Source organism: Pinus tabuliformis, chromosome X, assembly GCF_031772625.1.
Source record: "Pinus tabuliformis cultivar Carrire ecotype Pingquan chromosome X, CPIR1, whole genome shotgun sequence".
NCBI lineage: Eukaryota > Viridiplantae > Streptophyta > Pinopsida > Pinales > Pinaceae > Pinus > Pinus tabuliformis.
This window is the reverse complement of record NC_142308.1, coordinates 505,930,737-505,952,295: the sequence shown is the minus strand read 5'-3', so window position 1 is coordinate 505,952,295 and position 21,559 is coordinate 505,930,737. Positions and strand designations below refer to the sequence as shown.

The 21,559-nt window shown below is 40.4% G+C and overlaps 1 protein-coding gene across 2 annotated transcripts in view; it reads left to right on the top strand.

Moving 5' to 3' along the window:
* Positions 1-10,916: 10,916 nt before the first annotated feature.
* Positions 10,917-21,559, top strand: part of ARPC3 (actin-related protein C3) — a 142,716-nt gene continuing 132,073 nt past the window's right edge. Inside the window, exon 1 of one of the 2 annotated variants that reach the window (XM_089447493.1) lies at positions 10,917-11,205. The gene's annotated coding sequence lies outside the window, so the exon portion shown is untranslated. Of the gene's footprint in view, positions 11,206-11,333; positions 11,721-21,559 lie in introns of those variants that run through there. The other variant, XM_089447494.1, reaches the window with a different exon arrangement.

The window sequence follows — 21,559 nt, the reverse complement described above, 5'->3', positions numbered from 1 at the left end:
TAGTCAATCTGCATATCTGGCAAATGGTAGGTAGTCCCACCCGGATCCCAATGCCAACCTGGGCCTCCAGTATCCTCGATGCCTGAACATCCATGATAACTCTCACTTTGGCATATAACCAACTCCACAAGCCTAGCCCACTCCACCTAGTACCAACTCAGAACCTCTCGCCATCTGGCCCCAAGGAAATGATCGAAAGCATAAACCCTCGTACACTGAACTAGTGCACGTTGTGCAACTCATGTTGCCTTGTCTCGTCGGGCTTGTTAACACATATAATATGTCTAAGTAATTCCACCTCTCTCTCCCACCTGTATAGAGGTAGCCTAGCAATTCTACAAGCCCCATTTATATAGGACTAAGGAGAGATAGTGTCTGGAATTATTATAGCTCTGTTGATGGTCTGTGCATCTACCTAATCTAAATTGGTGCTTGGCCCAAAAGATGATTGCTCGTCCTCCTCCACCATGGGCTCTACATGGATCACAACTTGCCCCTCCATGACTATCTGACGTCCCTCTATGTGTTCTCCATGTTGTTGTAGGTGGTTGCCGTCAGGGAACTCAATCATGGCTTCGGGTACCTCTATGTCTCCTAACACCTCACCTAGGGATGGAACCTCATCAACCTATGGATCTAGGGGTGTAGATTCTTATCTCTCCACCAAGGTGTCAATCAGTGCTATCAAAGAGGCCTCCAACAATGGTGACTCTTGTGCCACACTGGGTATATCAATGTGCCCCTCACCATCCTGTGTGTCCTCATGCTTATCCTCCTCCTAAGGCTCCTGGCATCTAAAGCCCGATCTCCACTAGCATAAACGCCCCTTGGTCTCACCCTCTAACTACCCTCATCTACATGATGATCTAGCCTCTGACCTATGCTTCTCCTTCTTCGGCTCATCCGGAAAATGAGGCATGGTAGGATGGCTAGACTGGCCATATGTATGGGTGTTGTACTGTTGAGTTGGGTGTGCACATGCTTGGATTCTCTGTTGATTATTTATCAATTGTTGCACTCCATCTAAAAATGTTTGGTTCTTTTTCACCAATTGTTGCCTCTTCCTCATCAACTCCATGCCTGTGTATTTTTCCCATTTTGTGTCATGGGAGTATCCATAAGTTCACCAATTACTCTGCTTGTGTGTCTAGCACCTCCATGATCTTGCTAACTTCCCCACACCTGACCAAGATAATCTTATAATACCAATGTAATATTCCAAATAGAAATTTTATAGAAATAATCAAAGACATGCACAAAAATAACAACACAATAAATTTCAGCAAACACCCATGAACAAAAAAATGCTCCTGAACACCAAAATGGGCAATTTTATTATAAGTAAATTGTTGGAGTACAATAAAATTGGAAGGAGTGCACCTGGGATTTCTTAAGGCAAGCTACAAGCCCCAAGTGATCAATCTCTCAATGCCCAACTGCTGCAATAATTTGTTCCTCCAGAAATCTGCGTTAGGCCAGTTTTTCTACATTGTTGACTGACTTGGCACCCTGATTTGGCCCCCCAAATCTGCCGAGAAAATTATGCAAATTTAGATATGACATCCTTGTCAAAAATCCAGAAAAACCTAGAAAGGGTTTTCTCTAGTTTTGACGCTCCAAAATTGACCCCAAATTCCCTGCACTTCTCCACTATCAGTGAATTTCGATCTATAGGGATTTCTGTGTTTACAACCCTCCAAAATAGTGGAAATATCCCCTTGGCTCCCTTATAACTCCCACACAACAACCCAACTCCAAATACCTCTGACCAAGACCACCCACACAATTCCCTGTCAATTACTGTGCAGGCTTGGGTAGTAATTGCGTAGGCTCAACAAGAGAAATTCGTATAGCTTTGATTCTACGTCCTAGTTTAGCTCAGAAAATTCATGGCACCTGTGCTATGCCTCTCCCTGCCTCCACAAGATAATGGTGAAACCTTCCTAGGGTGGCACTCGTAGTCCACCGAAGAGAAGGGTGAGTTTCCTCCTTGGGAAACTCTGGTGCTCAACAACACTTGTGACTCAATTGAACAACTTGAGCAACAATAAAGTTTGTCAAATGATCAAAAAGCCCCTAAAATGAGAGCCTCACCTCCAATTTATAGCTAGCCATCCATCATGCTCCTTGTGGGCTCCACACATCAAATTCCCTCTCTTACCCAATTCGAATTCTTCCAAGGAGCGTGTATTCCCTTGGAGTGGCCCCCACTCTCCACTTCCCATCGAATTTCTTGGATTTTCTAATGTTTGGGGGTGACACCTTTATAAATTTTCCTTTTTCACCCACTTTTTCTAAGTTTATATGCAAAATATTTATTAACTCCCAAAAATTGCAAAATTGAGAACTCCCTTAGCAAAATTATTAATTGGCGATATGAGAGTCCTCCCCACCAAAAATGCTTGGCCTCGAGCAATGCCTGAACAAGCGCCCCTCTATTAGCTTACCCAAATGGGTACTGCAAACGATACCAGGGTCCCAAATTTGCCACTAAGTCATTCCAGTCCCCAACACTATCCTGTCATGAAGGAATCCCTTGATACTAGTACCCCAAGCCGTCCTAGTCAATGTGAAGCACCTATTGCTCCACTCACTATCCAATCTGGTATAGGCACCCAAATCCCTCTACATACCATCAGTAAAGAAAGCAACATGATCATATAAAGCCCTATCTGTCTCCCTTTGGTGCTGCTTTGCTGAGTCATCCATCTCATGTACTCGATGGGTGGGCCCCCAAAGATACAATCCAACTCATGTGGAGATAAATCCTTTCCCACATGAGCTTCCCCTAAACTCCCCATGTTGATCATCCCTCCATGCTGGTGAAGTCCCCTGTGCTAATAAAGAATCACTAAAATCTAATGGAAGGTCAGAATGATCTCCCCCTGTCAAACCCAGCTCACCTCAAAATGTAACTAAACTGTCAAGTACTGTGATGCTAGGATCCCAAGCCCAGCGCAGGAAGAAACTGTCTTGTAGACCCTGCGACATTCTAGTGACGACTAACTGTCTAACATGCTCGTATCATAACCTCATCTCCTGCAACTCTCAGCCATAATATATGTGATGATTGAGGCTATGCCCAACTTGTAAAGAGGACTCAAAAATGCCCATGCATATCACTCCATGGTTGGCCCTAATCCTGAACACCCACCTGCCTCACCATATGATGAAGACCTTGGTGATTCCCCATGTGTCAACCTGATAATGAACTAGATCACCAGTTATCCTGATCGTACTCAATAAGTAATGGAGTGTCCCCCACATCAACTGGATCCCTGGTTCCCATAACCATACTAGTGGTCCACAACTCCCACACCTCGTGGGTTGCCGCTGCGTAGCACTACTACCTTCTAGAGCCCATCCGGTCCTCATCTCTGACCCCTGTGTGTATACCATAGGTGGACCCCAAGTATCACGAATATGTCCCAAGCATGCCAATCTGCCCTACTCTTGCTAGGCCATGTAGTGAAATCCACTTTCCCATCTCCTGATGATACATCTGAAGACTGCTCAGAGTCTAGGTACCCTCCTGTAGACGAAGTCTACCATCCACTATCTCGGAGGCTCCTATAATGCCTGAGACTGTCTCGCGAGAAGTGCATCATGCAGCTCCCTCACAGTCAAATCCCCAAGTGTGAGCACGGGAGAGGAACCTATGCTACCTCAGAAATAAACCGCGCCATCCCTAAGCCTGTATCCATCAACTCGTGCCTCCACCAAATGTCTCAACTGGAGAGTCTCCTCCCCGCCCATGACACGTGGTTCCTCATCCAACTTCCTAAGGTGGGCCTCCCATGTCATGCTGCCTGAATGGAAAGCATAAAGAGGCAACAACCAAACGCTCTGCGACCATAAGCAATACTAGAGGGTGATGGGTGGGTAGGTCCCCAAGGGTATGATCAAGAGTTTGTAGGGATATCGAAGAGTAATCCTATGGATGTCCCTCTCTCTGCCTTGGATCTACTGATAACCCAATCGAAGACCTTTCTCTGTTGAACATGGCATCCCCAGAAGCTCAACTGTGTCCTCATCGATCTGGGGTGAGTTGCACCCAACGGTACACCTAATGTCCCTGTCCATAAGTCTCCTTGGAGGCAACGCTCCAAGAGCCCATTATGTCGCACCATATGCCACTGCATACCACCAAGTATCCCCGTACTCCACGACATGCCATTGTACCCTGCAACTTATCCCTATACACCACTGGATACCTCGTGCTACTGTTGGACCATCTTGTATCGTCTCGTATCCTGCCTATGTCATTGTACCTGACACTCCCTGTGTGTACTCAGTGTGATGGGAGTCACTCCTCCTACTCCACAACGCACGCCAACATGCTACAACAAATAACCATGCATCTTCATGCTCCTTTGTAGGCCACTTCTCGTCACTGTATGCTCCTACACATCCTTGGATGTCATGGCCTAAAGTTGTGACAGTACGCATCGGCCCGCACCCAACTTTCATCATCACCTCCACCATCGCATCATCATACCCTCTGATGAATGGATCTCCCCTCCAAATCCTCCTAGAGGGACCCAAGAAGTGAATCTCCCTAGGTACTAGTAGCGATGCCACCACTGCTCTGCTCCTCTGTGTCCTCTGTGCCCCACATAACTGTGGAGAATCCCCAGCCCCATACAAGGCACTGTCTGGTGGCCTGCCAATGCCACCTCCTTCGACAATCTCTTTCCAGAGTGTGTTGATTATCTCGTGACCCCACACATAACCATCATAACCCAATGACCCATGGAGTTCCCTCACACACTGACTGGCCACTGGTGCTGACTGAAATTTTCCTAGCAAATGCGTGCACTCGACCGCTGGGTCAACTATACCACCAATGCCATAGTCAATCTATGTATCTGGAAAATGGTAGGTAGTCCCACCTGGATCCCAATGCCAACCCGAGCCTCCAATATCCCCAATGCTTGAACATGCCTGATGAATCTCACTCTGGCCTATAACTGACTCCATACGCCTAGCCCACTCCACCGAGTACCAAATCAGAACCTCTCACCATCCAACTCCAAGGAAACAATTGAAAGTAGAAACCCCCATACACTAGACTAGCCCTCCAACCTGCGAATGTTACACGCTATGCAACTCATGTTGCCTTGTCTTGTCGAGCTAGTCAACACATATAATATGTCTAGGTAACTCCACCTCTCTCCCCCCCTATATAGAGGTAGCCTAGCAATGTTGGAAGCCCCATTTATATAGGAGTGAAGAGAGTTATTGTCTGGAAGTATTGTAGCTCTGCTGACGATCTGTGCATCTACTTGATCTAAATCGGTGTCTGACCCAAAAGATGATTGCTCATCCTCCTCCACCATGGGCTCTACATGGGTCACAACTTGCCCCTCCATGACTAGCTCATGTCCCTCTATGTGTTCTCCATGTTGTTGTAGGTGGTTATCGTTAGGGAACTTAGTCATGGCTTCAAGTACCTCTGTGTCTCCTAACACCTCACTTAGGGATGACACCTCATCAACATATGGCTCTAGGGGTGTAGGCTCTACTCTCTCCACCAAGGTGTCAACTAGTGCTATCAAAGAGGTCTCCAACAATGGTGACTCCTGCACCACAATGGGTATATCAATATGCCCCTCACCATCCTGCGTGTCCTCGTACTCAACCTCCTCCCTAGGCTCCTAACATCTAAAGCCCGTTCTCCACCAGCATAAACACCCCTTGGTCTCACCTTCTAACTACCCTCCTCTACATGATGATCTAGCCTCTGACCTATGCTTGTCCTTCTTCGGCTCATCCAAAAAATGAGGCATGGTAGGATGGCTAGACTGGGCATACGTATGGGTGTTGTATTGTTGGGTTGGGTGTGCATGTGCTTGGCTTCTCCGCTGATTATTTATCATTTGTTGCATCCCCTCTAAAATTTGTTGGTTCTGTCTCACCAATTGTTGGCTCTACCTCATCAACTCCTTCATGATCTCTTGTATATTCTTCCCTTTTTGTGTCATTGGAGTGTCCATAAGTTCACCAATCACCGTGCTTATGTGTCTAGCACCTCCACGATCTTGCTAGCTTCCCCACACCTGGCCAAGATCATGCTCTAATACCACTGTAATTTCCAAATAGAAATTTTACAGAGATAATCAAAGACATGCACAAAAATAACAACACAATAAATTTCAACAAACACCGATGAATAGAAAAATACTCAAGAACACCAAAATGTCCAATTCTATTATAAATAATTTGCTGGAGTACAATAAAATTAGAAGGAGTGCACCTGGGCTTGCTCAAGGCAAGCTACAAGCCCCAAGTGATCAATCTCTCAATGCCTAATTGCTGCAATAATTTGTTCCTCTCGAAATATGCGCTAGGCCAGTTTTTCTACATTGCTGGCTAACTTGGCACCCTGATTTGGCCCCTCAAATTTGCCGAGAAAATTCTGCAAATTTAGATATGAGATCCTTGTCAAAAACCCAGAAAAACCCATAAAGGGTTTTCTTCAGTTTTGACGCTCCAAAATTGACCCCAAATTTCTTGCACTTCTCCAATATTAATGAATTTCGATCTTTTCTGTCTTTACAACCCTCCAAAACAGTGAAAAATCTCCCCTTGGCTCCCTTCTAACTCCTAGACAACAACCCAACTCCAAATACCTTTGACCAAGACCACCCACAACAACTCCCTCTCAATTATTGCGTAGGCCTGGGTAGTAACTGCGTAGGCTCAACAAGAGAAATTCGTACTAGTGAGAAGGGCTCACTTCTGCTATGCAATTCTCTCCTCTCCTCCAACAAATTCTGCAAGTAGTGTCCAACAAATGGTGTGGCTTCTAATTCCCGACACCAACTCCCCAAATGATAATGTAGCTCTGATTTTGCGTCCTAGTTTAGCTCAGAAAATTTGTGGCACCTGTGCTATGCCTCTCCCTGCCTCCATAAGGCAATGGTGAAACCTTCCTAGGGTGGCACTCATAGTCCACTGAAGAGAAGGGTGAGTTTCCTCCTTGGGAAACTCTGGTGCTCAACAACACTTGTGACTCAACTGAACAACTTGAGCAACAACAAAGTTTGTCAAATGATAAAAATGCCCCTAAAATGAGAGCCTCACTTCCAATTTATAGCTAGCCACCCCTCATGCTCCTTGTGGGCTCCACCCATCAAATTCCCTCTCTTACCCAGTTCGAATTCTTCCAAGGGGCGCGTATTCCCTTGGAGTGGCCCCCACTCCCCACTTCTCATCAAATTTCTTCGATTTTCTAATGTTTGGGGGAGGCACCTTTATAAATTTCCCTTTTTCACCCACTTTTCCTAAGTTTATATTCCAAATATTTATTAACTACCAAAAATTGCAAAATTGAGAATTCCCTTAGCGACATTATTAATTGCGGACATGAGAGTTATAGTAAAGCAATAAGATTGAATCATACTTCAAACAACAATATAAGTCTCAAGGTTATTGCACATGAATACAAACAAATCTCTGCATGACAAATATAGTATTGTTGAAATCTATGTTCACAACAGAACTGTAAACAATCATTGATCCAATACAAATATTGAAAGTAACATGACCAAGTAACGAGGCCTATGCCTATATAATAGAAATCCTTCACACAAGGTTACTCTACATATGATATATATAAACAATAGAAATGATAATAAACAAAATACTATAAGTCATATAAACATTATGTCTTTATGACTTATAACAAGCATGAACAAGAATGAATGTGAAACAACACAAACATACAAATGAAAAGAAGAGATACTTTACAATAAAGACACTCTTGTGAGGGGCCCTCCCATAGTGGCGCCCAACTACGATATAGGCTCAAAGATTAAAAGTCACCATGATGATGGATCAATAACAACTTTCATATAAATCGAAACTAGAGTTACATCAAGGCTGGTGCCATAAGGCTGAGGCACAAAAGTACACATTCTTAGGAGTATTATCAACACAATTTACATAGGATATCCAACTCTCCCAACATCAAAGTGCCTAAGTGAATTTAGAGATTACATCCTTGAATTATAGTGAATACATTCTTCAGAAAGGGTTTGGTCCAAGGATAGGCTTTGATCCCTGGTTATGAGGGATGAAGCCTCTTGTATTAGCCATGAGTGCAACAAGAAGATATCTCATAGCATTGCGAACTTCATCGATTATTTATAACCTTGGTGTAGCCAACTAGATCCCTCATACTATTCAATTATAGACATAAATAGGGTTTGATTGAACTTGCTATACCATAGAGCCTTCCTTGTTTGACCTTGAGACCATCGAAGAGAAGACACATATCCACACTTGAAAATGATTGCCATGTGGTTAGGTGCTTGATCCACTTGGAGAGTGATCCCACACATGGTTAGCCATGAATGTGATTTCCTTGATCCAAGGTTCCTTTGGTACCAAAAGTCTTCAGTTGGCATTGAAAGCAAATTAAGGTTCTCTCATTAGCAAAACAACCTCTAAAAACACTTAATTATTTGATTACAACATAAGTTTGAAGAATGAAGCATTATGTACCTAACCATGTTATTAATATCATTGGAGGTTAATATGATAGGCTTAAAGGGGGAAAAAGGTAGGATAAGTATGGAAATAGTATCGAAAAAGGATAACTAGGGATCACATTTATGGGGTTCAACAATGATATACCCAAGTGGGTGGTTGGGGGTATTACAATATTCCTCATTCAAACTTACACCATGGACTCTCGCATGCAACTTAAGGTGACATGTCCATTTTATATGCATAAAACATTGCCAAAGTGGATTTCCTCTTTAGTAACTTATTGGGTCATCAAAGCATTGGGTGGTATCGAGATAGGTTCAACAACTTTCAACTTTTTTGATGTGATAGTTTGACTTAATAGGATAGAAGGTTGAGCCAAGACTTAAAATATTTATAAGAGTTTGCCATCGGGTATCATAGACAATGTAATGATGAATGATCCAACAAAAATGGCCTTGTAGAGTTGACACAATTAGACTTTCCCCATAGTTTAAAAAATAGAGTTGCCTGGCCCTCCAAGGTTGATCTAATAGGGTTGACTGAATGGGATAACACTTAACTTAATGATTTACTCATGGTTAACTTAACTTAAACAATCAACGATTGAGCTATTGAACCAAATAGAGGCTTAAGAATATGAAGGTTATTACTTGATCAATAGGAAGGCTGATACGATGACACAACTCATTTTTCAATGCATGTTAAACTCAATAAAGGTTAGGTAGGATGAACCATGAAGCAAGAAGGTCAAACAATAGACTCAAAGATATGTATGTCAATAATTGAAACTTGAAATGGTAATTCCCCAACTCTTGAAAATGATACACCATTAAATCCACACTTAGTATATCTAGCAAAACATGATTAGCTAGAAAGGTAGAAAAAATCTCAAAATAATGTATACATAAGATACATAGACATTTGAGTGTTGGGAAAAAGGGCTATTTAGGACTACAAGTAGGGCTTAAAAAGAGCTTTAAAAGGTATGCTCGAAAAATAGGATCACAAATATCCGACACCCTTTCCATTATATTCATCATCTCCTTTATAGCTTATGAAATCATTTGTTAATTGGGTCTAGCTTGGGTGGTTTAGAGGATTATTATTGTCCACATCTAAGATCGGTTCCCATAAGTGACATGTTGAACTCTTTATAACCATTTTGCTCTATTGACCTTGAGCCATGAATAATTAGGTTTACCTTTAGCACCATCATTTGAATGAGAGGAATGTATTTCATGGAAAGGAAAACATAACTTTAATAAACTAATATTTTATAATAAATTAACAAACTAATATCATTATTTAAATATTATTTTTCAAAAACTAGCCGTTTAATATAACCATCACTTAATAATATTTGTTTTTAATATATTAATAAATTAATATCATAATTTAAATATTATTGTTCAAATATAGCCGTTACTTGAAATTATGTCTCTACATTGCTCTCTATTCAAGCCTTTGCCATGGTCTACCTCTTCATCTAGCCCTGAAGATGAACCACACTTGTTGGTTTGAAACACGTCAGCCAAAAAATTCTCTTATGTGATTTCTACCGAAAGACTTTGCTTAAAACAAAACTTATGAATTCCTTTTGTTCTTTTTCTTACTCTCCATATCCAATTCCTCCTTTTCACCGACTATGCGTGCTAAGATTCCATGTCCTTTCAAGACATCTTCCAATATCCTCTCGTTCCCTTGATCTTTTCTCCATACACATACTTGATGCTACCAAAAACCCAAAAATATGTTACTTCATCTCAATTGCTAAATATAAATGTTTAATTTGGGTCACAAATAAATAAAACCCTTAATCTCTACCCCAAACTTTCCTCACTTGTTAATGTTCTTACTTCTAGAAATCGCTTGCATAAATAGCTTCCTTGTTAATGTTCTTACTTCTAGAAATCACTTGCATAAATAGCTTCCTTCCAAAGTTTATTGTTAAACTTTGATAATTTCTTATTATTTAAACATGGTGATCATGACTTTTCCTCTAACTTCCCTAATACATCCCAATATTTTTGGGTGCTATGTTTCCTTTTAAAGAATAATTTGGTTGAGCAAGTTTAATCCAAACATTTTTGGGTGCTATGTTTCCTTTTAAAGAATAATTTGGTTGAGCAAGTTTAATCCAAACCTTGATTCCACCCATCCTAAGGTTTTTGCTTCGTAATTTATTAGTTACCTAAACCATTATTAGAATGGCCAAAACAAGGATTATTATTATTATCCTTATTCACTCTTCAACTCACCTTTTTGATTAGTAGTGTTTCATCCCATAAATATGCGCAACAATTATGAGATAATGATTTATGAACTATTACATGCACTAAAAGCTAAGTCCATCAATTACAAGCTGCTGGCTGTACTTTGTATATGATGGAATGTTAGTGATACCTTCTTAGATTCACGATGAGAAGGTCCCTACTTTAAGCATTATGATGTGACCCCACCGCTTGATACAAATGGCTCCTTCTGAAAGGAAAAAGAAACACAGTCATTGAACTGATTAAAATACCAGATGTAAACTTTATTTACTTTATTTTGTGCTTTTACTTTCGCTCGAAGATGGTGATGAAGTTGCAGGGGCAAATCCGAAAAGCTTAATACAGATCCAGTGATCAGATCTTCAAAATTGGGGTCTGCATGCCTTAAGCTCGAAGGCCTCAGAGCTCATTTTCTTCTCTCGTGGATCCTTTCAAGGTATGTCATCATAAGCCACTTTCCAGAAATGCATTTGGCAAAGATCCTCTAATATATATTGCCAATATAGCCCGCAAGGAATCTGCGAGAAAAACCACGGAATTTGACAACCCCTAACCCTACAACAGATTTATCTGACTTCTTTTCTGGCACAGAAATGAATGGACCGTCCAGAATATTAAGCCATCTATGGTTTATGGTTTTTTTTCATCTTTTTTTAATTGTTCAAAATTCAGTCGGCTGGGCTGTGGTCTGGCGGTAGACCGGGTTTGATTCTTAGAGCATTCGTGGTTGGCAGTCCCCAATTATTCTAATAACACGCCCAGGAGTTTCGTACCGGGTCTGGCCCGAAATTTGGGTCGTAGAACGTCAGGAGGGATATGACAAATTTGCTTCTGAGCACAACTTAAATTACTCGTCAAAGGGGGCTTGGTTGGTTGGTAAGGCGAGGTGGCAATCTTCCTCCGTCAAGGTTCAAATTCCCCATGTTCGCCCCTTGTGGCTGGTGCAATTGTGTAAGCAGGCCGTCTATTGTGGATGGGGTTAAGTGCAAGTCCTTCGTGATTTTGGTAGAATAAATACCTCCCTCAAATCCATGGCTGCTTAGCTGAAAGAGATTGAGTAATTGAATATTGTGAAACAACTTAACTATATTAAATATATACTCAGATTGGGAAGGTGCATGCTTGCCACATTGCAATACTATAAGTATCCGTAAAAAACAATTACTTATCAATCACTTAAAGCAATTCTCTGTCCATTAAAATAAATTCCTGTGATTTTGGAAGAAAGAAATCACAAAGGAAGCTGAATATTCTTGTATTAGGCTTCAACGGATGTTTTATACTATGCCACTTGTAAGAGAATGAGAATTCCGTGGTCTTATTTTCGACATCTCGAGTTAATTCTATTTTTTGCATCAGATGTGCTACATGTCTTTAAGGTCTTTTATAAATTGTAGGGAGACATCAATGAGACATATGTTACTGTGAGCCGTGTTGACATTTCATAAAGTAATTTTTACCAACATTAATCTAGGGTTCTATATCCTAAGTTGTTGTGCCAAGAGAAGCAAGGTTTGTGTCTTTGTGTAACGCCCCTACTGACATAAAAAACCGATCACTTGGTTCTGTGGTAGTAGATAAGGTAGTTCTTACATGGGAATTTTGATTGACACTGCAAAGAGAACCTAGGGCAACATTGTTGCAAATCAAGGACCAGTAATATTTGCTAGGTTATTTAATGCTGGCCCTACCAGTATTCTCCTAGCCTTTGTCTGAATCATTTTGGTATTGGAATTGTGACTTGCGAGGCTCCATGATTTTCTATGATTTTTTTTTTGTTTTTTCTATGTGGTTCACGGTCCCCAGAGATTGGTAACCACTACGTCCACGGATATATTTGTACCAGATAGATCTACCTGAAAGGATTAGTTCCTGTCATCTTAACCGCAGAGCCTGACCCCGAGAGTGTCAAGAGAATTGAACCCGTGGCCTCTCAATAGCAGAGGTGCTTTAACGACGGGGACTCGACCAACTGAGCTAACCCTCAGGGCTGTGAGACTCCATGATTTACCAGGGGGCAGTTGTTCTAAACATTTTCTATATTCTTTGTATCTTTACCCATTTTACTATTTCTGTGTCTGCTTTGTCTTCCCATTATTTATGGTGTTTATGCATTTACAATTTGTGCTCATTTGCTAAACATGCAGTTTGATTTAAAAATATTTGTATACATATTACTGGAATTGGGGTTTAGGGGAGAATCTGTCATTACTAGTACTGGGCTGGAAAATCTATATTAAAAATGGTTGTGCAGATACAATGTTTTAATTGTGGGCTGGAAAATGTAAGATCTGCCTGTAAAATTGTAGCACAAGTCATGTTGTAAATTAATATATAAGTTGTCCTTTTTTGGTATTATTCATTACTCTTACGTTTTAACATTTTCAAACTTTATAGAATGGCACGGAAAAACCATTGATATTGCACGCTATTTTCCTGGAATAATCTCATTTTTTTGCACTTATTTTGAAGGTTGTGATAATTTTTGTGGAGACATTCCTTTACAAATTTGATATTACTTGAGGCCCTTTCACCATCAGTGTATTCTGTACGAGGCTGGAGGAAGACTGAAAACAAGGGAAGTACAAAAACACATGGAAGAAGGCCCTGCCGAGGAAAACAAGGAAATAGAAATAGAACAAAATAAGTTATATGAAGAGATCATTTCAAGACTATTCAAACTGAGGAAAACAAGGAGAGAGAAATATAACAAAATAAGTTACACGAAGAGATCATTTCAAGACTATTCAAAAAAAATATTGAAAAGCATGATGTGATGAAATAGACAGATCTACTTGATGGCAGAATTATTCCTTGTCTGCATAGATTTTGTGTACTCTAAAAGTTTGTTCCAGATTAGGATCATGGTAGTCAAATTTAACTATTAAGCACAAGAAGGATAGATAGGAGGAACAAACACAAGCGCATGGTTGGGAGAACATGTTATGAACCTGAATAGAATGAAGTTGAACCAGTGTTGACAAAACCTGGGAGCGTTGCTTCCCCAAAAAATCTTGAGATTGAATTGTTCCCTAGAGCATTACGTACACATCACACATTTTGACAAATGCTTCTCGTATCACAATGCAGTAACCATGTACCTCCCTAGTTTGGGAATATATTCAGTGAAGATAGGTCGACTTACGAATTTCAATTACTTAAACTCCTTTGGCCAAGGAGCTATTCGTGGTGTTACACCTCATATTGTATGAGGTTCCATATTGCGATTTTCTTCACATCGATGGAAATTTGCTGTTGGTTCCTTAGAACTATTGGACCAACTTGGGAGGGATTCATCTTTATGAAGACCTTTATCTTCATGGCATCATAATATTTGATGGAGGTCTTCAGTTGGGGGTGTCTCACTTCTCCTCGGTTGGATGATTTTGCTTGCTGCTTGGTGGTCTTCCCACATGTTCTTGACTTGTTGATTACTGCGTGGTTGCACTTTTGATAGATGTGGATCGTACTATCTCATTATGGCGGTTTGGTATATATGCTTATCTTGGATATGGATGATGGTTATAGCCCCCCAAGGGGTTAGATGATGATGGTGATAGGTAGATGTTCCATAACATTGTTGATATTTCCTAGTGACATTGTGGGTTAATGTATGATGTTGGTGTCTCTAGGATAGGGTACACTACATGATCCACATGTGTTGGATGTGTGATGGGGAACATATTTGATGATTGGAGCTATGGTGGAAAAATGAAGGAAAGAACAATAAATTTTCAGCCTTCTCTTCTGAGGAAAAATGTTGAGTTTTTTCAGTTTTAAGAGCATGTTAGTGGTGATGAAAGTGCTGGAAATTTTCAGCCACCTTCTTCTCCAGATTTTAGTGAATGTGCACGTCATTTTTCACCTAGAAGAATGTTTTTAGTGCTTAAATTGTATCAGGCAGCAATATGTTGAGATTTTATGAAAGTCATTGCTAGCCATTTATTCGTGATCAGAATTTCATTTCCAGATCTGAAATTTCATTTCATGCCACATCCTAATGCTTAGAAGAAGATATTTTCTTGTTGGATTAGCCTACATCTTTAATATTTGGAGGTGCGAATGATATTTTTATTGCAGATCAGCCTTTGGAGAGGCATTTAGAAGATATTTTTCAAGTTGATGATGGGTTACCATGTACCTTTTCCAAACCATATTTCAACCCTCTTCAAGATTGGATTGAGGTAGCATGTGCTGGAGCATGTTACTGTTGTTCAGATTTTAGTATCGGCTGGCATCTTTGTAATGTAAATTTATTTTGCAGCCATGATGTGCTAGAGATTCTAGCCTATATTCATGTAATTTATTGTTGTAACCTTGCTTTGGATCATTACCAAACATGGGTAGGATATGTTTGGATGGCATTGAGGATATGTTTGGATGGTTGCATTGGCTATTTGATTTCACTTAGCCTCGTGTTTCATCCTAGGTTAGAGTAGAGTAGGATGAATATGCTCAACACATGTGAGCAGTTGTTTACTTTTTGACATTGTTGTAACTAAATTTTCAATTCTTGGTGGTATGTATCCAAAAAGAAAAAAAGAAAAATGAATATGTGGTGGTTTTGGATGTTGATTTGTATCTATCTCGTCACATGGTCTTACCTCTTATTTCTTCTTGATAGGTTGAAGTTTTTCGGGTCAACTTGCATTCCCAAGAAGAATGTGTGTCCCCAAGTTGTGGCCTATTGTTATGTTGTATGAGGTTCCACTTTGTAATTTTCATGACACTGATAGAAATTGTTGTTGGTTCCTGGGAGCTATTGGACTGACTTGGTGGGATTCATCTTTATGAAACCCCTTATCTTCATGGCATTGTATCATTTGATGTTGGTCTTTCATTGGGGGAGTTTCACTTCTCCTAGGTTGTTTGATCGTGTTTATTGCTTGGTGGTCTTCCCACATGTGCTTTGTCTTGTTGATCATCCCTTTGGTCACACTTTTGATGGATGTGGATCGAAATATCTCATTATGTAGGTTTGGCCAATTTGCTTATCTTGGATTCAAATGATGGTTTTAGCCCCCCGAGGGTTTAGATGATGATGGTGGTAAGAGGTAGATGTTTCACGACATTGTTAATATTTACTAGTGGCTTGGTTTGTTGATTTATGATGTTGATGTCATTAGGATGGGGTGTTTTACATGATTCTCGTGTGTTGCTTGCATGATGAGGAACATATTTGATGTTTGGATAAGTTATCACTTCTCTATGTCCTCTTTTCATATGATGTTGCTGTTGATGTTTGTTGCTCAGGTAGGTACTTCTGCATAGACCTAGGGCATGCAAAAGTCACCTAATACACCCTTAGACCTTAGAGTGATTAAAGTAATTTCTTTTTATAAGATGTTTCACGACATTGTTAATATTTACTAGTGGCTTGGTTTGTTGATGTATGATGTTGATGTCATTAGGATGGGGTGTTTTACATGATTCTCATGTGTTGCTTGCATGATGAGGAACATATTTGATGTTTGGATAAGTTAGCACTTCTCTATGTCCTCTTTTCATATGATGTTGCTGTTGATGTTTGTTGCTAAGGTAGGTACTTCTACATAGACCTAGGGCATGCAAAAGTCACCTAATACACCCTTAGACCTTAGAGTGATTAAAGTAATTTCTTTTTATAAGATAAACTGAATTAATTTAATGAAATGCAAAGGTTTTTGCATTATAAAATTCAATGTAATCTCATCTATTGATCTCAAGTGATGTTGAGATCTAATCTCAATTGTTAACAACTATGGAGATCAAGGTTAGGGATTTAATCATAACTTAAGCTTATAAAAGAAGGGTTAGGCCAAAGGAGAATACACACAACAATGAGTGAGCACAAAACTTGAGAGGAGGTCTCAGTGATTGAGTGGAGGACTTCCATTCAAGTGTGATAGGTTTGAAGAAAGTGCAAGGAGCAACAAGGGAGATCTAGATCAACCAAGGAGGGTTTTATTAGCTGGACGAGATCTAATTTCTTGTTGTATATGTAATTTCCTTAGTAGGCCATATTCCCAGGAAGGAATTCGAGTAGGTTCTGATATTATTTTAATGAAGAACTGTTGATTGGGCAGATTTTGTTTGTGTAATGTATGATTGAAATTGGTTGTGTTTCCACTAATTATTTTGTTTACATTAAAAACCCAATTGTGCTTGTATTTAGTAGATATGAGATAATCTGCTAGGTTAATAATCTGCTAAGTTAATAAATTGCTAGGTGTTGGGTTCAAAATTTTACAAAGTCTTAGAGCTCGTTCTTTGAAGACTAATCTCAAGAATTGTACAAATCGCAGGGCCGTATGAGCTGAGGCCATAGCCAAAAAAATCATGCAAGGTATGAAATTCAGACAAGTGGCTGAAAATGTACGACACAATTGGAATGAATATGACTAAGTAGAGTTTAATTAAAAAAAAGGTGTATGGGTGGTGGTCAACAGTTTGATAGCCCATTGACAGTGAATTGCTAGCCACTAGGGAGTCAACCGAAAGGCCATAGAAAGTTGCCATTGTTTGCAGGTGCATGGAGACAAGATGAGCAGCTGTCGGGTCGAGCAACAAGGAGATGCATAGAGGAAAGATGGGCTGAGCCATAAAGCAACAAGTAACTAACAACTAGGAGGCACGAACTGTTGTAGAGATGGAAAAATCCAGTGTTCCACAGGGATGCGTCCCCCAGGGTCGGGTGCACGCACCCCTCGCACCCCACGCACCCAATGCGGGGAGTCTACTGGGGGTGCGTTTCCCCACACACCCTTTTTGGGGAGACGCAAGGGGGTGCGTTTATCTAGTGTGGGGGACAAGACTCCCCAAAAAGGGTGCGTCTGGGTATCTCCCTCAAAACTTCAGTATCTAGTATATAGTATATGGTAATATGTTGGTATGTTTTGCTTTCAATTTAGATTCTAGAATGATGAATGATGAATTTATTTTTAAATCAATGTAGATTGTAGAATGATGAATCATATGGATCAATGTATTTGAATATTTCATTATTTAATATTTTTATTGAATCTCATGGTATGGATGAATAATGAGTATGTCATATGAATGATGTATGTATCAAAATGAATGATGACGGTGGATCAATGTATGCCATTATTTAATTCAATTATGAATTTAAATTTTATGTGTGGATCAAATTTCAATTTTCAATGTATTGGTATCCATATTACTATTAGTCTATTTAATATTTTTCTTTCATTATTGAACAATGAATATGAACTTGAATTAGATGTATATAATTAAAAATTATATACTTCGACGTCTCCCCGCACCCCCAAAATTTCCCTAAAATTTGAGGGTACTCCCACACGTCCCCCCTGTGCGCCTCCCCACACCCATGTCTCCCCGCATCAGGGTCTTGGTGGAGCATTGGAAAAATTGTCTGTAACTAAAATGAGTTGCGGAGGAAAGAAGTCGAGATAGGGTTGTGGAGAGCAGAGTTGTGGGGAGTGGGAGAAGCTTGTTGTGTAGGCAGTTGTTGAAGACCATTGCTTGAGTGGGGTAGAAAGATACTTGACTCTTGAGTGGCGACATCGACTCACTATGTGGGTGAGGTCACAAACGCTTAGGGCCATGAACATAATACACGAGGTAGCCTAGAGCAGAGCAGTGTCGGGATTTGTTGCTAAGGGATCATAGTTGCCGGGAAGACATGCTCAACATATGTGACAGGGAGCTGCCAACAAATAGGAGACTTGTTTATGGGTGACCAAGGAGAGGTCTAGGCCATTGCCAGTCGAGAGTTGGGGCTCAAGTTTAGTCGTATTGAAAACGTGAGTGAGGTGTTTAGAGTTGTGGCAAACCACCACAAGAGTTGCCTTCGACACATAGTCGATTGCAACTGCAAAACATTGGTTGGGCTTTGGAGGGTGTTGGGTTTTAGCAGGCGCATAGGATTGCGTAGCAACTAGAAGATGACTCACACAGGAATTCGGTAAGCTCACAACAATGTGGCGATAGTTGCAAAAATTTGCAATCACAAGTTTTCCAACAAGATTGGTGGAGGTTAGCCTTCAGAGGGAGAGAGGGGGACCGTACTAGTCAGGGGATTGGAAGCGGATTAATTTTCAGTGGGTGTGTCAAAGGTCTAAGGCAAAACCACAAGGGAGATATTCACAGATCTATAAACTAGCAGTTTATTTGTGGATGCTTGAAGGAGTAAGCACAAGGCTAAATTATCATATCAGAGATGGCAACGACCAGTGTCAGATTTTAGGACTGATTAGATGGAACATAAAATTTCTTTCCCTAGAAAGCAAGAGTTACTTTGTTGCTGGAGGAGAATGACCTTTGGAAGATTGTGGATAAGGAGACCCAATCGCCAATAGATCTAGCACAGTTGGCAGGCCACAAAAAGGACATTAGTGCTTAACATGTCATCATGGATGTTGTGAAGGATCACTTGATTCCTCACTTGGTAAAGAAGAAGACAACTAGGGAGATGTACAAAGCTCTAGTAGATTTGTTCCAAAGCAACAACATGAACATGAAGATGATCTTAAGAAATAAATGCAGATCCATTTAGATGTCAAAATTTGATGATGTTATTAGTTTCATCATGAGGATCACCTAGACATGGGATCAACTTGCAAATATTGGGGAGAAGATATAAGACGTAGAGCTTGTGAATGTGGCACGAAATGATCTTCCCAAGTCATGGGAACCATTTGTCAAAGGAATCTGTGCCTAGGAGAGACTTTGGGATGACTGCATCTAGGAAGAGACTGGGGAGAAGTCTAAGGTTGGCAAGTAGGAAGATGAAGAGGAGAACCTAGCCTTGGCTGGTATGGACAAGAATGGCAAAGGAAAGAGTTCTAAAGGTAATAGTGAGGGGGAAACCTCTTAGCTAGGAAAGAAGGACTTGAGTAAAAGCAAGTGCTTAATTTGTTGCAAGAGTGGGTTCCATGCATCACAGTGTCTAGATAGGAAGAGGGAGAGGGGGAAGTCATAGCAGGAAACAATATCAACATAGGTTTAGCTTGATGAGTTTGCAACGAAGTTCGAGAAGCACTTCTCATTTGTATTTTTTCTATCTACTAGTGCCAATGCTAGGAGTGCTTGGTACCTACATAATGGTGCATCACACCATATGATAGAGGCACGAGAGCTATTTAGTAGTCTGACGAAGATCAACTCATATTTGTTTATGGAGCTTGCTATTGATGCTAAATATGTAGTGAAGGGGGTTGGAACTATTAAGTTTCAACCAAAGTTAGGAGGGACGTTGGAAGCTAGGGATGTGATAGTCATACCAAAATTGAAGAAAAACTTGCTCTCAGTATTATTCATGGAGGATAGAGGATTTGAGGTGAGATTTGAGAATCGACAGGTGTTCATTTGTCTAGATGAGTCTAGCCCAAACACAACAATGGCCATTGGGGTTAGAGAGAGCATGTTAAATTTCTAATACTAGCCAAATTTATTTTCTCATGGCAATTTAATTTATCCCCAACAATTTATTTATTTACCCAAATAATTATTGAATCACTGGAAAATAAAATAACTGGTATTTTTAACTTTTAGTTTTAAATATATGCAGTGGAAAGAAATAGAGAGATCAATCACACATTGCAAAATAAAATCACCTATCTGGGAAATTTCATTATCTGGGAAATTTGGGTTTTTCGACCCATAGAGATACAAGGAAAAATACAAAACCTCGAAGCCTGTAACAAGGCTCCCTCAGAATGAATTCAATCCAAGGTAACTCGACCTCTAGGAAATTAGCCTTTGGATGAAATTGGCCAGGAGAACTCAGCCCAACTACTCTGCTAGTAACTCGACCTGCGCCTTCCTTGCGTGCCACTTATGCGCACTAGGGAAAAGTCGACCCTCCAACAACTTAGCCTCCTCCAGAGAAAATCAATCTCCCTCCGACAAATCAACATTGCAATCTCCTCCTACTTAGCCATCCTGGATTCGCACAAACCCACTCGCACTTCTCCTTATCTGCGTACTGGTCCACTGAGCCACTCGCACTTAGAGAAAATTGCTTTCTCTGAATGATGACTCGCTCACACAACTTGTGCTCTTTGTGTGTCTTCACCTCCTCGCTATGAGTCCAAATCCCTAACCCCAATCTCCCTTTTAGAACCATCTTGGAGATCAACGGTTGAGATTATTTTTAAGTCACTTAAATAATTAAATTATTTATCCTTAGAAAATGACTCAATACTCCATAATAATTATTTTACTTTAATTATTGTAATTTTCCTAAGTTAGACTTGGGAAAGAAGACATAAATCACTAGAAGAGGCAAATAATATCTTCCACATGCTAAGACACCAAGCCTATGTAGAAGACCTTTTGAAGCTACCACTCACATCAGCACTCCCTCCTAGCAAGGAAAGGAATCTCTACCACCCCCATCTTATCTCAGTACTTCACAAACTTCCCTTTTACTAGAGGCTTAGTGAGAACATCTGCCACCTTCTCTTCTGTAGAAATGTATTGCAATCTCATAACACCCCTGTGGACCCTGTCTCTGATGGAGTGATATCTGATCTCGATATGCTTGGACCAACCATGAAATGTAGGATTTTCAGAGAGCTTAATGCAACTCCAATTATTATAGTGGATCTCTGTTTGCCCCATCTGCAAATCAAATAGTCGTGCAAGCATCTTGTGAAGCTAAATTGCCCCACAACTCACCATACTCGCTGCCATGTACTCTGCCTCTGTTGGATTGAGTGCCATTCACTGCCTCTTCTTGTTGAACCATGAGATCATGGATGATCCCAAGTTAAAACAACATCCAGATGTCGACTTTTTGTCCACCACACTCCCTGCCTAATTAG